Here is a 16,217-nt window from a genome sequence, read left to right as displayed (position 1 = left end):
ATGCCAACTACCGGGCATCAGGCCCAACACCAGGACAGGTACCCTGACCATCAAACCAGCAACCTTTTGGTGCACTGGACGACGCCCAACCAACTGACCCACACCAGCCAGGGAGAAAAGGGCACTTAAAAAAAAAATGACTCAAATGGATGGCCCCATTGAAGGAAGCCACATTTCCAGGCTTCATAGTCTAGTACCAAGGCCTTGGAGAAAATTTCATTTCTCTGAATTTTGGTTTCTTTAACAGTAAAATAAAAAGTATGCACTTTCATTCATTATAAGGCCCTTCCAGTTTCTAAAAGGTTCAACCTCTTTACAAGAAAGGAAGATAGTAGTCCTAACAGTATCCAAAAGGCAAGGTACTGAAGTCTTAAGCTTAGCTACTGGCCTGGAGATGGGTCCTGGGAGATAGACTTCCTAGCTACTAGTCTTCCCACAACCTGACGATGACCATCCGTGGTACCAACGAAATTAAACATGGGGGACACAGTGCATACTTCCTTCAACAGTGTGCCCACCCTTAAGGATCTGGTTTGACCATCTGCAGATGGTTTAAATTTGCCCTCCCTTTCTTTGCATCAAATTAATATTTATTGATGTCTATTATTAAGTATATTAAACACCTCAATATCTTTATTCTGTTTTCTCTTTTTTCTTTTTTAAATATATTTTATTGATTTTTTATAGAGAGGAAGTGAGAGGGATAGACAGTTAAAAACATCAATGAGAGAGAAACATCGACCAGCTGCCTCCTGCACACGCCCCACTGGGGATGTGCCCGCAACCAAGGTACATGCCCTTGACCGGAATCGAACCTGGGACCTTTCAGTCTACAGGTCGATGCTCTAGTCTAACCACTGAGCAAAACCAGTTTCGGCTGTTTTCTCTTTCATTTAGCATTTTGCATATTAGAGAAGTAAAGACCTATGAAAAAAATTTAAAACCTTAAACACAATAACTAGAATTTTCAACTAGCAGAACACACACACAAAAAAAAACTATTGAATATAAGCAAATTTTTTTCTAAAGCATCATCAGTCTATATAGCCAATTCAGCATTCTCCTTTCAAAGGTTGCTCCTTCCTACGGATATGGCTGATGGTGAAAATGCAAAATAATAAAAGCAAAGAGGACAATAGTTTTGTTTTCTGCTGACTTATCAATACATCTTTGGAAGCTACAATGTAACCGAGATTAAAGCCAAGAATTAAATCAAGCAAAAGGAAATGCAAGCTCCAATGGAAATTATGAAAAGTAATGAATCTTAAATAAGCAGGTACTTGCCTGCCCACCCACTAAGCCTGGGATAAAAATTATTTCTATCAACAAGATTACAAACAGTAATTTTCAAGCTTCAGTATGGATATGGAATAACTTGTTAAAATTTAAGGTACCATCCTCAAATATTCTGATTTATTGGACCTGTTGTAGAGCCCATAGATTCACATTTAAGTTCTGATATAATCCAAGACTATATACTACTTTTCAAAGTACTATGTGTGGTGAAGGGAGAATTGTTAAGTCTCCTGGATACCTAAATGTTTATTTTCTGGAGTGGTGTAACCTCTACTGTATGTCCTAAAGATAACATGAAGGCTGATTTTCAACTGTACCAGACCCACTCCCTCCCTACAATAGACACTTGAGAATTAATATGGGCAAATTCCAATCATTTAACAAGGAAATCCTCTCCTCCACCACCCCCTAAAGCAACTTGTGAAGTCCTCCACCACTCTTCCTACAAAAGACCCTCCTAAAGGGGGTGAGTGGAAAGAGATCAACCAAAGAACTTGTATGCATAACCCACAGACACAGACAATAGGGGAGTGAAGGCCTGAGGCAGGGGGACTGGCTAGAAGGGGTCAATGGGAGAAAAAAGGGGACATATATATACTTTCAATAATAAAGATTTAAAAATAAGTAAAGGGTTACTTAAAAATCCATCATTTGATGTGCTGAGGGGTGAGAACGGCCTGGGAGAGGTCAATGGGGGGGGGGGGGGGGAGAGAAGGAGATATATATAATACTTTAAAGTTTTTCATATTGTTTAAACTGAGTTTAAACAATAAAGAATTTTTTTATTTTTTTTTTTAAACATCATCACTTGGGCTTCCTTTTTTAGAGGGTCACTCACTGGCTTTATTCTGGCTCTGTTCATTTGTTACTTCTCAGAGAAGTCTTCCCTATCATCCCTAAGTGAGATCCTCTCTAAAAATAAGCATATATACCCCAGCCCCAAACAGTGTGGCTCAATTGATTAGACATCATCCTGTGCACCAAAATATTGCCAGTTTAGTTCCTTGGGGCCAGGATGCAGCTCAATCCCTGATAGAGAGTGTGCAGGAAGCAGCCCATCGATCAATGTTTTACTCTAACATCAATGTTTCTTTAATTTCTCTCTCTCAAAAAATTAAAAATATTAAATAAATAAATAAAATTAGTAAAAATAAACACCCTGAAAACAAGAGGTTAAGGATTGGCTTAGCGATAAACCCGTTCACGCCGGAGAGTGTCTCGGTCAGACCCGGCCGCTCGACAGGACTCTGAGGAAAACCTACCACTAGGTGGACGCCCGTCTGTCATCATGGGTAAAGGAGACCCCAATAAGTCGTGAAGCAAGATGTCCTCGAATGCCTTCTCCGTGCAAACCTGCCGGGAGGAGCACCAGAAGAAACACCCCAACTCTTCCATCAATTTTTCCGAATCCTCCAAGAAACGTTCAGAGACATGGAAGACCATGTCTGCAAAGGAAAAGTCCAAGTTCGAAGATATGGCAAAGAGTGACAAAGCTCACTATCACCGGGAGATGAAAAATTGTTCTCCCCCAAGGGGACGAGAAAGGAAAGAAGAGATCTCAGTGTTCCTAAAAGACCTCCATTGGCCTTCTTCCTGTTTTGCTCTGAACATCGCCCAAAAATCAAAAGTGAACACCTTGGTTTATCCATTGGGGATACTGCAAAAAAACTGGGTGAAATGTGGTCTGGCCAATATGAACAAAAAGCAGCTAAGCTCAAGAAGAAATATGAAAAGGATATTGCTGCATAACGTGCCAAGGGCAAACGTAAAATGGGTAAGAAGGGTCCTGGCAGGCCAAGTAGCTCAAAGAAGAAAAATGAACCAGAAGATGAGGAGGAAGAGGAAGAAGATGAAGAATAAAGGCTGTCCTGTAACGTGTGTGTGGAGTATGTGTGTGTGCTCTCAGGCAATTGTTTTGCTAAGAATCTGAACAGAGCCCTAGCTGGTTTGGATCAGTGGATAGAGAATCAGCCTGCAGATTAAAGGGTCTTGGGTTCGATTCCAGTCAAGAGCACATACCCGGGTTGTAGGCTCGATCCTCAGTTGGGGGCATGCAGGAGGCGGCAGATCAATGATTCTCTCTCATTGTTGATTTTCTCTCTCTCTCCCTCTCCATTCCATTCCTCTTTGAATCAATCAATATATTTCTTTTTAAGTATGTGAATTCAAGTGCATCTCAATATTAGCTTTAGTATAAAAACTGTACATATTTTTGTATAACTGGTATGATTCTTTGTAGAGAAAATGCTTTTATAAAAAAAAATGCAGGTTAGCCCTGACTGGTTTGGCTCAGTGGATAGTGTCAGCCTGTGGACTGAAGGGTCCCATTTTCGATTCCAGTCAAGGGCATGTACCTTGGTTGTGGGCACATCCCCAGCAGGGGGTGTGCAGGAGGCAGCTGATCGGTGTTTCTTTCTCATGGATGTTTCTGACTCTATCCCTCTCCCTTCCTCTCTGTAAAAAATCAATAAAATATATATATATATATATATATATATATATATATATATATATATATATATTTTTTTTTTTTTTTTTTTTTTTTAATGCAGACTGTAGCTTTTTGAGGGGCTACTACATGAATTTTGATGTTAAATGTTTCTAAATATTTAATGGTTTCTTTATTTCTTGTGCATGGTAGCACAGCAAACTCATAGGAATTAGTATCAATAGTATTTTTTGGGTTTTCTAGACTGTTGCATTTTGAGTGGTTTTTTTATTTTGTAATAAAATTATGTATATTAAAAAATATAAACACTCCTTCTCTAACTTGCTACTTGCCTCTCCTATTTTATTTCTCCCATGGTACTTAGCATTACCTGAGATTTTATCTTTATTTGCACTCTCCCTCACTAGACTGTAAGCTCTACAATATCAGAAAGAGGCTTTCCACCACTACCACTGTATTCCTGGTACCCAGAAACACACCTAGCAAGCATGCAGTAGGTGCTCCATAAATGTGTACAGATGAATCAAGCTCTACTTCAACAAACAAAGTAAGTTCTTGATCTTTTCATCCTATCCTATTCAGTTCACCTGCCACACTCACTGTCATCGAACATTTCACCCTGGGTGGCAAGTCTTCTTTTTGATGGTTACATCATTCAGAAAACTGAATCCAGGTGCCAACCCAGAGAGGCATCCTGCCACCTGATTTCACTACTCGGTGGTAACCTGAGATTCTCCCCCCTCAACTAAACTGCACTAGAGGTTTAAAAGTCCATCCTACAAATATTTCCAAATGACTTATACATACTGAATAGGTATGCCTTGGCTTCTACTATAATATGTGAGGAGTCAAATACAATGTTGGCAAACACCCGAGTGAGAACTGCAAGTTTCAACAAAAGCAGAACATAGTATGTTGGCAGCCAATATCACTTCACTCTATTCTGTATTGAGTCAGCCAAACACTTTCTGTCAAGACTCAGCTAACTCTCACCACACACAAATACTTGTCTATTCATTTGCTTATCACAATAATCCTACATAATAAAAGGCTAATATGCAAATCAACCGAACGCCAGAATGTCCCACCGCTATGATACCCACTGGCCACCAGGGAGCAGATGCTCAACGCAGGAGCGTGTCAGTGCGCTCCCACAGGGGGAGTGCCACTCAGCCAGAAGCCCTGAGCCAGGCTCCCGTCTGGTGAGCATAGTGGCATCTGGTGAGCACAGTGGTAGTAGCAGGAGCCTCTCCCGCCTCCGTAGCAGGTGGACATTGCCCAAGGGCTCCGGACTGAGTGGGGGCAGGCCGTCCTGAGGGATCCCCCTACTCCACCTCCACCCCTATTCCCCCTCCCCCGAGTGCATAAATTTCGTGCACTGGGCCTCTAGTATCTTTTAAAGCACATACTATACTTTATATATATCACCCTAATCCTCATAACAGTTCTTCCTACAACATAGGTATTATTATCTCCATTTTATAGATGAGGAATTTGAAGCTCCAAGAAGTAATTTGTAAGTAATAAATAAACAGCAGGCTGGGATTCAAACTCATGTCTATTTGAGTTTAAATTCTTCCTTTTTTTCATTGTAACACTTTCATTCCTAAGGCTCTGCCATCACCCATCACCTGTGCTACACCTGCCATACAAAAGACATCTGATAAATGTTTACTGATTCCAAGAGTTAAATAAAATATTTTAGTTCAAATGCAAGAATCTGCCTAAGATGAAATTCTTTAGTCCAATTTTAGTTTTAAAACAAAAAATCAAATTCACTCAACTCACTTTGAATAATAATAAGTATTGGAAAATATAGCCTTTTCAATTAAAAAAAAAATGGGTTTATTCCAAAATGGAACCTATCAAAATATAATGTATTACTATAGAAATGTGGATATAAAGCAAGTGAAACTACAAAAGCAATGTTGTTTAATGCACTAAGAGGTGGACATGAAGTAAAATCTGAACTCAAGTTGCCTCCCCAACTAACAATGGTACCCCAGCCCTAACCGGTCTGGCTCAGTAAATAGAGCATAGGCCTGTGGACTGAAGGGTCCCAGGTTCGATTCCAGTCAAGGGCATGGACCTTGGTTGTGGGCACATCCCCTGTAGGGGGTGTGCAAGAGCCAATTGATCAATGTTTCTCTCTCACTGATGTTTCTAACTTTCTATCCCTCTCCCTTGCCTCTCTGTAAAAAATCAGTAAAATATATTTTAAAAAAGAAAAAACCAATGGGTCCTAAAACTCAAATGTAATAATGTCTTTAAACACACTTCATAAACTGTAAAGTGTTATACAAAGATATTAGTGTAATTTGAACTTTGATGACAGAATAAAAGCCTAATGTAAGATTCATCTTATAAGATCAACATTATTAAAAGTCCCAAATATATCTGCATCATTAAAAGAGGTAAGTGTCCTAAACTCCAACTAGTTTATCCTTAAAAAAGAGGATGTGGCTTACCCAATTATGAATCTTTTTATGTCTAAGTCCCATTTCTCCAACTACATTATAAAGTTTCTTGATGGCAGATAACTGAGATATAAACATCAATATATTGTTTTTTTGTTTGTTTGTTTGTTTTTTAACATTTTATTGATTTTTGTACAGAGAGGAAGGGAGAGAGATAGTTAGAAACATAGATGAGAGAGAGAGTCATCAGTCAGCTGCCTCCTGCACACCCCCTACTGGGGATATGCCCGCAACCAAGGTACATGCCCTTGACCGGAATCGAACCCGGGACCTTTCAGTCCCCAAGCCGACGCTCTATTCATTGAGCCAAACCGGTCTCGGCAATATATTGTTTTGTTTTGAGAAGAATTAACAATAATCTCACCACAAGAAATCGGGGTAATGGCAAGGAGACTGAACTCTTCTATCTCCACATAATAATTCCCTCCTTTGCCGAAACCGGTTTGGCTCAGTAGTAGAGCATCGGTCTGTGGACTGAAAGGTCCCAGGTTCGATTCCAGTCAGGGGCATGTATGTTGGTTGCGGGCACATCCCCGGTAGGGGGTGTGCAAGAGGCAGCTGGTCAGTGTTTCTCTCTCATCGACGTTTCTAGCTCTCTCTCTCCCTTCCTCTCCGTAAAAAATCAATAAAAATATATTTAAAAAAAAATAAAATAAAATAATTCCCTCCTTTCATGCTGAGGAGCTTATCCATTCAGAACAGTAGTTGCCAGGTCTATAAAATGGGTTGATAAGAGTCCAGATAATTTCTTCCAGCTATAAAAGCTATGATTCCTAGGGACAGCCAAAAAACACTATCAGCATAAGCCTATATATTGGCTTAGTCCTCCACAGCTAACAAGAACTAAGCAGACTACAGAAAAAATCTCAATAATCTTAAATAAAAGACTATTAGTATATATAGCATTGGTCCTAATTAATGCCATAAAAATGCATTTTATCAATGAGCTTGGTAGGGAATGATAAAATATTTTTACAATCAGTGGGATATGAATAAGTAAAAGAGGTGAATTAATGAGTGAAGATTTAGCTAGTTGGTTAAGAAGTTATTGGAATTATGTATAAGAAAATCTCATCATTAGGCTCACCATTATTTTTAGCCCTCAAACATAAATGAGCATTGCCCTATCAAAATTCAGATTATAAAGATAACAATGAGATTTGCAATCTTACAACACATTTTAACATCAGCATAGCCTTTTTTCTTACAGTTTCAACATTTCCCCCAATCCACCTCTCAACAACAAAATCCTCCAACTACTCAGCATCTACTAAATAACAAACCCCACCCCATCACACTTCCTAAGGAAATAAGATCACTTAAAAGAATGTTTTCCTGATTCATTCGTTTTCTGCGTATGTTTCTATATCTATAAGCCATGTGCCAGAATCACAATTCAATTTTACACCTGCAAGTGATCAAGGCTGTTATAATTTCAAATAATAAAAGTGTACACACAGTAGACAATATATATTAGTTGAATATATACAGATATAGAATACAAGTGACCAAAATATAAATAAGATTTATGAGAAGTACCCACCGCAACTACAGACTAAAGTATGAGTTCTTTAGTCTGTGTCACTCAAAGCCCTGGCATGCTGGCCATTATCTTTTTTCCTTTTCTGGACAGACTGACCTATTCATTATTTCCTAAGTACAAACTCCTTCATGTTACACCTTTGCCCAGACATTTCACCTGCCTGGAATTACGTCCATCTCATCAAACCTATTCAAAAACAATTCAAATGTCACTTCCTCAAAAATGCCTTCCCTGACAATCCTAGCCGAAGTTGCACCCGCCTTCTCTCTTGTTACTCCCCACTGCAGTGGTCGACAAACCGTGGCTTGCAAACCACATGTGGCCCATCCTTTCTTCTTAAGTAGCTCTGGAGAGTTTGAGCTCAGAAGGATCTATGATGGGAAACCACAGAATTGCAGTGACAATATATATGAATAGAGCTTTCTAAGTTCACAAGTATTTTGAAAACACAATTTGGTTTTGGTTTTGGTTTTTTTAATATATTTTATTGATTTTTCAGAGAGAGGAAGAGAGGGGGATAGAGAGTCAGAAACATCAATGAGAGAGAATCATCGATCAGCTGCCTCCTGCACACCCCCACTGGGGATGTGCCCGCAACCAAGGCACATGCCCTTGACCAGAATCGAACTCGGGACCCTTCAGTCCACAGGCCGACGCTCTATCCACTGAGCCAAACCGGTTTCGGGCACAATTTGGCTTTTATTGCTGTTATTATTAAAGCAGATGTTAACAACTATAACCACAGCCACCAAAGTATAACTGATTCAGACAAGATCATTGGCAGATGCTAAAACCATTTGGTAGGAGAATAGGATATTCACCTTGTTTAAAAGTCACTCCACAAATTAGTTACATAGAACAGTAGTACCTTTACAATGGAGATCAAATTTACCATCAACATTAATGGGATAGACTAATATTATGTGCCTCCCCATATGACAGACAGAGCATCATCTATGCAATATTACTTACTAAAAATGTTTACACTGAATCTAAACATGATAAAACAATCCTACAAATCCAATTTGAAACTACACCATAAATTGACAAGTGGCAGTTTTTTACAGGTTAGTTGCAATGTGGAACCTGAAGCCACATACATTAACTTTTTATGTTTTGTTACATTAAAATCAATTGGTCTACCTTGCCCTTTGTTTTGGGGGGGGGGTTTTAATATATTTTATTGATTTTTTTACAGAGAGGAAGGGAGAGAGATAGAGAGCTAGAAAGGTCGATGAGAGAGAAACATCGACCAGCTGCCTCTTGCACACCCCCTACCGGGGATGTGCCTGCAACCAATGTACATGCCCTTGACCGGAATCGAACCTGGGACCTTTCAGTCTGCAGACCAACGCTCTACCACTGAGCCAAACCGGCTTCGGCTACCTTGCCCTTTGAATGGATCTTTTACCCAAGCATGATTTTATAAAATTATGCATTGATCATTTGGAATGCTAGTTCACTAAGCTGACAGATATGTGGATCTACTAAATGTTGACACATTTCATTGTCCAATATCAAAGGAATCACTTTGGGTCTTAGCCAGTTTGGCAGTGGATAAAGCACTGGCCGTGGGACTGAAGGATCCAGATTTTGGTCTAGGCACATGCCTCCGTTGCAGGCTTGATCCCTGGCCCTGGTCTGGGGGCATGTGGGAGGCAACTAATTGATGTTTCTCTCTCCTCCTCCTTTCCATTCTTTCTAAAAATCAATGAAGCCCAGTAAATGTGGTTCAGTGATTGAGCACTGACCTATGATTCTCTCTCATTGACGTTTCTATTTCACACAACTTAAGTGGTTATCTTAAAGACTATCTAGTCCAAATCACTTTTCAGATGAGAAAACCGAGAACTTGAAAAATTACATGATATGCCAAGGTCATACTATCTGGCTAAGGCAATGCTAGGTCTAAAACTCAAATTTCCCCAGTTCCTAGTCAAATATTCAACTACCTTTTGTATAACCCAAAGCTTCTAGAACTCCATAACTTCAGTATAACCTGTAGTATGGCAATCATTTCAATCAACATATATTCTTTCAGAGCCTCTAGTTCTACTATCTCACATATATGTAGGAATTGGGCAATGAATTCTAGGCATATAGATCCAAAAAAAATCAGAAAATATCTGCAAGTCATATATCTAATCAGATACTAGTATTCAAAATATACAGAGAACTCTTACAACTCAATAATAAAAAGACTTAATAGCCAGCTATAGCCAGTTTGGCTCAGTATATAGAGCATCAGCCTGTGGACTAAACAGTCTCAAGTTCGATTCCAATCAAAGGCATATGTCCACTGAGCCAAACCAGGTAGGACTGCATTAATATTGTTACTAGAGGTCCCAATGCATGAAGATTCCTGCAAGAATGGGCCTTCCTTCCCCTGGCTGCCGACACTGCCTTCGCTTCAGCCTGGAGCCGCCTTTCCACCTCCCATATATTGCTATAATTCACATAATATTATCTATCAGCTGCCCAGAGGCCTGGGACAGTGCAGAACACCTGCATTGTCACCACGGTGACAATGCAAGCATCCCACCCCACTTGCCTGTGTATGCAAATTAACCCACCGTTTTATTGGGTTAATTTGCATGCTCACTCCTGATTGGCTGGTGGGCATCACAAAGGTACAGTCAATTTGCATCTTATGTAGATAATCATTTGGTTACCTTTGTCACTTACATAAATTACTAGAGGCCTGGTGCACAAAATTCATGCTGGGGGGGTGGGGAGGAGGTGTCCCTCAAACCAGCCTGCACCTTCTCCAATCTGGGACCCCTCGAGGGATGTCTGACTGCCCGTTTAGGCCCAATCCTAATGGGATCGGGCCTAAAAGGGCAGTCACACATCCCTCTTACAATCCAGGACTGCTAGCTCCCAACTACTCACCTGCCTGCCTTCCTGATTGCCCCTAACCGCTTCTGCCTGCCAGCCTGATCACCCCCAAACCACTCCCCTGCCAGCCTGATTGATGCCTAGTTGCTCCCCTGCCAGCCTCTCCAACTGCCCTCCCTTGCAGACCTGGTCCCCCCTAACTGCCCTCCCCTGATGGCCGTCTTGTGGCGGTCATCTTGTGTCCACATGGGGGCAACCATCTTGTGTGTTGGAGTGATGGTCAATTTGCATACTGTTCTTTTATTAGATAGGATAATAGCATAAGAAGAGTGTTTATCTGTATATTCCTACTTAGAGGAAATGCCTTGCTCAATAATATTGAATTGAGACTCGGATGCATTAACCTTGTGCTGGTATTTCTCTTTTTCCTGAGAGGACATAAGTGAGAAGCTCACTTTTGTTTCTCTCTGTGTTTTAAAACAACCAAATAAAAATATATATTGTGCCCTGACGGATTTGGCTCAGTGGATAGAACATTGGCCTGCGAACTGATTTCAGTCAAGGGCACATGTCCAGATTGTGGGCTCAATCCCAAGTAGGGGGCATGAAAGAGGCAGCCAATCAATGATTCCTACTCATTACTGATGTTTCTATCTCTCCCTCTCCCTTCCTCTCTAAAATCAATAAAAATATGTTAAATTCATATGCAACAAAAGAAGTACAAAGTAGAAAAGTAGTTGCGTTATGGAGTCAGGAAAGGTTCCATAGAAGCAAAGATGTCTAAACTAGATTTTAACCCTTTGTACACCATAATCATCTAGAGATGCAAACCGGATGGTTTCTGTTTTGGATGTGTGGCAGTTAACTGATTAAAGAATGAGTAAAAGTCCTCTCCAGCAGAGAGAGAGAGAGAGAGAGAGAGAGAGAGAGAGAGAGAGAGAGAGAGTGTGTGTGTGTGTGTGTGTGTATGGCCCAGTGCACGAAATTTGTGCACTCCAGGAGGGGAATCCCTCAGCCCAGCCTGCACCCTCTCAGTCCAGGAGCCCTGTGATCAATCACCCCACAGAGAAAGGCTCCGCCCACCTGCCACAGCACGGCCAGCCAGACAGCCTGGGCCTCCCTCTGCAGGCAATCAATCGCAGAGCTCCCTCTGACCCCCGATCCATCGCCCCGCAGAGTGTGGCCTATGCCTCCCTCTGCAGGGGCAATCATGGGGCGATGGCAAGGGCCCCTAACCAATTGCATCACACCCACCTTGGCTGGCCTGGCGCCAGTGTGTGTCATAGCATTTTCTTCCTTTCGTCTGGAAGGTCATTCGGTTTTTGGTCAATTTGCATATTATGCTTTTATTATTATAGATTATTATAGATATACTGAAGGCCTGGGGCACGAATTAGTGCACAGGTGGGGTCCCCAGGTAAGCAATCAGGGTGGTCTTGCCCAGTCCCAAATGGGCCTTAGAGGGGTTGGGGGGTAAGGGGGGACTACAGGAGGTTGTATAAATAAATACATAAATAAATACATAAATACATAAATAAATAAATATTTGTATGGATTTCGAAGAGGAAGGGAGAGGGAAAGATAGAAACATCAATGATGAGAACCACTCCCTCCTGAGGATTTAGCCTGCAACCGAGGCAGGTGCCCTTGACCAGACTCAAACCTGGAACCCTTCAGTCCACAGGTTGATGCTCCATCGACTGAACCAAGCTGGCTATGGTCTAATATCCCAATTTTAATGAGGAACTCAACTTCAGAAAGGTAACAGCTCACAGCATTATATCTATGCATTCTGTTCAATGTCAGAAATTTAAACTCAATTAATCCTTAAAACAGCCCTAAGAACTAGGTATTATTAGTACTTCTACTTGTAGATAAAAAAAACACTGTGATTCAGGGAGGTTAAGCAATTTGGTCATAAACAGCAGAACTAGGAATTAAATCCAGGTCTGCCTGATCCTAAAGTTCTCTTCCAGTAGATGTAATTGCTTCATCTACCCTTAATCATTATTCAGTCTGATTCAATATGCTTCCATTCTTATACTCTGCATTTCTACTGACTAGTGGTAGTAGTCTCTTGCCTGGACAGGTACAATACACCTTTGCTAAAGACATTATTTCTGTGTACTAGGCCTTAGGAAAAGCTAACAGCTAGAGAAATACTAGCCAAGAAAAACTCCAACACAAAGTGACTGCTTCAAAAACTTTTCTCTTCAGGTTTTTCCAAAGGGTAGAAGAGCCTCCAATGCTACAGCAGACTAGCCTAAGGAAGAGATGCAAAGAAACCTTTTCATCAAAGAAAAAATGGAAAGGGCAAGTCTGGCCAAGTTCTGTTTACAACAATGCAGAGATCATGCAGAACACACTGCAGCAAAAGCAGGTGCTGGCGGACATCTGAGCGCCATCAAGCCGCATGAGACCATTAAAAAAAATAATAAAAAGCTAGAAGTACTTCGATCCTAAAACTGCCTCTAAACAACTGCAAAAAATTGACATGGGACAAAAAAGTGGAATTCAATGGAAGCAGTTCAAGAGTTAAATCCATGAAACAATTCATTTACCCTTTTCCCACATAGAACAGGTAAGCTTTTTTCTCAGTTCCCAGCAAATCCAATACCCTTCAAATGCTGTTTCTCTTAGCTTTCTAGATGGCCTAGGAGTGGCGCAGCAAGCGACAACCTCCCCACTTCCTCTTAACAGCAGAAAGAGAATCAAGGAACCGAGGAACCAAGTAGCTGGGAGCAATCTTCCTTCTCATTCCATTCTCATTCCAAACACCACAGATTTGTCCTACTTACACAAGAGAAATAACTATTATGACACTCATCCCAAACCATTTTTTTTCTTTCAAACTAAAGTTAAATAACCTTTTAAATTTTAATCCATTAAATTGAGTTCTGATGTCCTTAGACAAGATCCTTCATGGATTTCTCATCTTTTAAATAGGACTAAATATGCTACACTCTAGACCAAGCATGTCAAACTCGCGGCACTTGGGCCACATGCCTAGTTTGTCTGGCATTTTGAGTTTGACATGCTTGTTCTAGACCCTATCTCTCTTACAAGAATGTTATTTGGCCGAAACCGGTTTGGCTCAGTGGTAGAGCGTCGGTCTGCAGACTGAAAGGTCCCGGGTTCGATTCCGGTCAAGGGCATGTACGTTGGTTGCGAGCACATCCCCAGTGGGGGATGTGCAAGAGGCAGCAGGTCAATGTTTCTCTCTCATCAACGTTTCTAGCTCTCTATTTCTCTCCCTTCCTCTCTATAAAAAGCAATAAAATATATTTAAAAAAAAAAAAAAGAATGTTATTTGAAGGATATGTTATTTAAAGTACTTAAAAAAGTTAAAAGCATAATAACAATAGCTAACATTGATTGTATGTTTACTTTGTGCCATCCTAAGCCCTTTGCATGAACTCATTTATTTCACAGAATACTATGAGACAGATACTATCTTGCACACAAGCCACAGCAGGATCAGGAGAAAGCGAAGGAACAGTAAGATGGCAAGTCAAACCAATTATTTACTTAATAGTCCACATGGTACAGAGCACTACAAAATGCACAGTGCCAACTTGCTCCACCCCTTCTCTACTAGTCAGTACAGGCCACAGATGAACACCAGTTGTTTAATCCAACAACCAGCCAAGTTTCAGACAAAATAGCCTTACCAGGCTAGATGGGAATAAACACATTTTTAATTTCTAGTCAAAGAACAGAGTGCTCAATGAGGAAGGTGATCAATAATTTAATGATTATAGAGATTAAGAAAAAGGATATGAAATGTCTGACTACATGGGCATTGGGTCTTTTTTTTTTAATATATTTTTATTGATTTCAGAGGGGAAAGGAGAGGGAGAGATAAAAACATCAATGACAAGGATCATTGATTGGCTGCCTCCTGCACACCCTCCAATGGGGATGGAGTTTGCATGTGCCCTGACCTCGAATCAAACCGTGACCTCCTGGTTCATAGGTCGATGCTCAATCACTGAGCCACGCCAGCCAGGCCGGCATTGGGTTTTTTGATAGGGCTTTTACAGTCAAGTATTAAAGAACATAAATAAGAAGGGAAAGGTGTTAAAGAATGAGTGTAAAAGAAAAAACTGTATACAAATGCACTTTTTTTTAAAAATATATTTTATTGATTTTTCACAGAGAGGAAGGGAGAGGGATAGATAGCTAGAAACATCGATGAGAGAGAATCATCGACCAGCTGCCTCCTGCACACCCCCTATTGGGGATGTGCCTGCAACCAATGTACATGCACTTGACCGGAATCGAACCCGGGACCCTTCAGTCTGCAGAATGACGCTCTATCCACTGAGCCAAACCGGTTTTGGCCAAATGCACTTCTTGAAAAAAAATGAAAAAAATAAGATGGCAATAATTCAGAGACAGAAAGACAGAGGGATTTTATTTGTTTTAGAACAAACAAGACCTCAGTGTATTTATAATCTGAAAGGAAGGACTCAATGGAGAGTGAAGTAAAGATGAAAGAAAGATAGTAATTGATAAAAGTGAGGTACTAGACAAAATAGATACTACGGGATGGTTCAGAGAAGAAAAGTGATCCATGTGGATCCTGAAAGTCACTGAACAAAAGTAATGAAAATGGAGAGAGCAGATGGTAGGGACTTTGAAAAATTAGGAGCCATGCATAAATGGAAAGCCAATGAGCTAAAAGCCAGTGGACTAGAAATGCACTGATTATTCCCTGCTGTCCAAGGAGTCAGTCCTCAACCAGCAAAAACAGGAATAATATTTATTATTCATTAGAGAAAAGGTCTTGTTTTCTTTCCTTTTTTAATTTAACTTATTTAGGGGGGGAGAGGGTAAGAGGGAGAGAAACTTCTATTTGTTTTTATGCATTCATTGGTTGTCTCTTGTATGTGAAACGTTGGCATATCAGGACTATGCTCTAACCAACTTAGTTACCAGGCCAGGGCCTTGTTTTCAACTATGAGTTAGGAGATAGATGAAATGTTGGGAGAAATGATTAAGAACCTAAGGCTTTGCTCACATTTGTACACAGGTTCTAGCCGACCCAGTTGGTAAAGGAACATCAGGAATGAGGCAGAGAGGGGTGGGATTGAGTTTTATACTATGGAGATGATAGCAGCAGTTAGAACTTAGAAGCAATTATCAACAGCAAACACGAAGAGTAAGCTAAAGAATTTAATAACTGCAGGTGATGGGAGGAATGAAGAGAGCGGTGCATACCAAAAAAATGCTAGGTATCATGACATTGAGTTTACAGACCTAACTACATTTTCAAGTGGTATGGTCTTCAAATCCCAGAAGCTGGATCCTGAAACTTCCTTTAATTTTATTCGCCATGACCAGCAATTTGTTGAACTGTCTCAACAGTTTGTTGTTTGTTTTCTGAAGCAGACCTTTGTTTAGGATTTGTGGAGAACTCTACCAAAGGATAATGAGGGGCATTACCCAAAAAAGTAGTGAATGTCATTGACTAGAACTAGGGCCACAGACCAGACTTGGTCTTTTAAGCCTCCCCCCTTTTCCCACACTATCCCCACCCCCACAAACACAGGATAAGTTAAACAAAAAACTCCTAACATAACAAATGCATTCCAAAAATTCCTCTGCACTT

General features: G+C 40.6%; 1 protein-coding gene and 1 pseudogene across 6 annotated transcripts in view; one reads left to right on the top strand and one right to left on the bottom strand.

Moving 5' to 3' along the window:
• LUZP1 (leucine zipper protein 1) overlaps positions 1–16,217 on the bottom strand; it is a 73,139-nt gene that overhangs the window by 35,260 nt on the left and 21,662 nt on the right. The window contains exon 1 of one of the 5 annotated variants that reach the window (XM_084874866.1): positions 2,559–2,683. The exons of the other annotated variants lie outside the window; for them this stretch is intronic. The gene's annotated coding sequence lies outside the window, so the exon portion shown is untranslated. Of the gene's footprint in view, positions 1–2,558; positions 2,684–16,217 lie in introns of those variants that run through there. 5 annotated transcript variants of the gene reach the window in all.
• Positions 2,585–3,156, top strand: LOC311618005 (high mobility group protein B2-like; annotated as a pseudogene). Its single transcript has one exon. The product of its transcript is annotated as a high mobility group protein B2-like (transcript).

The sequence above is a fragment of the Pipistrellus hanaki genome (assembly GCF_964339955.1).
Source record: "Pipistrellus hanaki genome assembly, chromosome: 2".
In the NCBI taxonomy this organism is placed as follows: domain Eukaryota; kingdom Metazoa; phylum Chordata; class Mammalia; order Chiroptera; family Vespertilionidae; genus Pipistrellus; species Pipistrellus hanaki.
The sequence above is the reverse complement of the archived record's forward strand: the minus strand, read 5'-3'. Positions and strand labels throughout refer to the sequence as shown.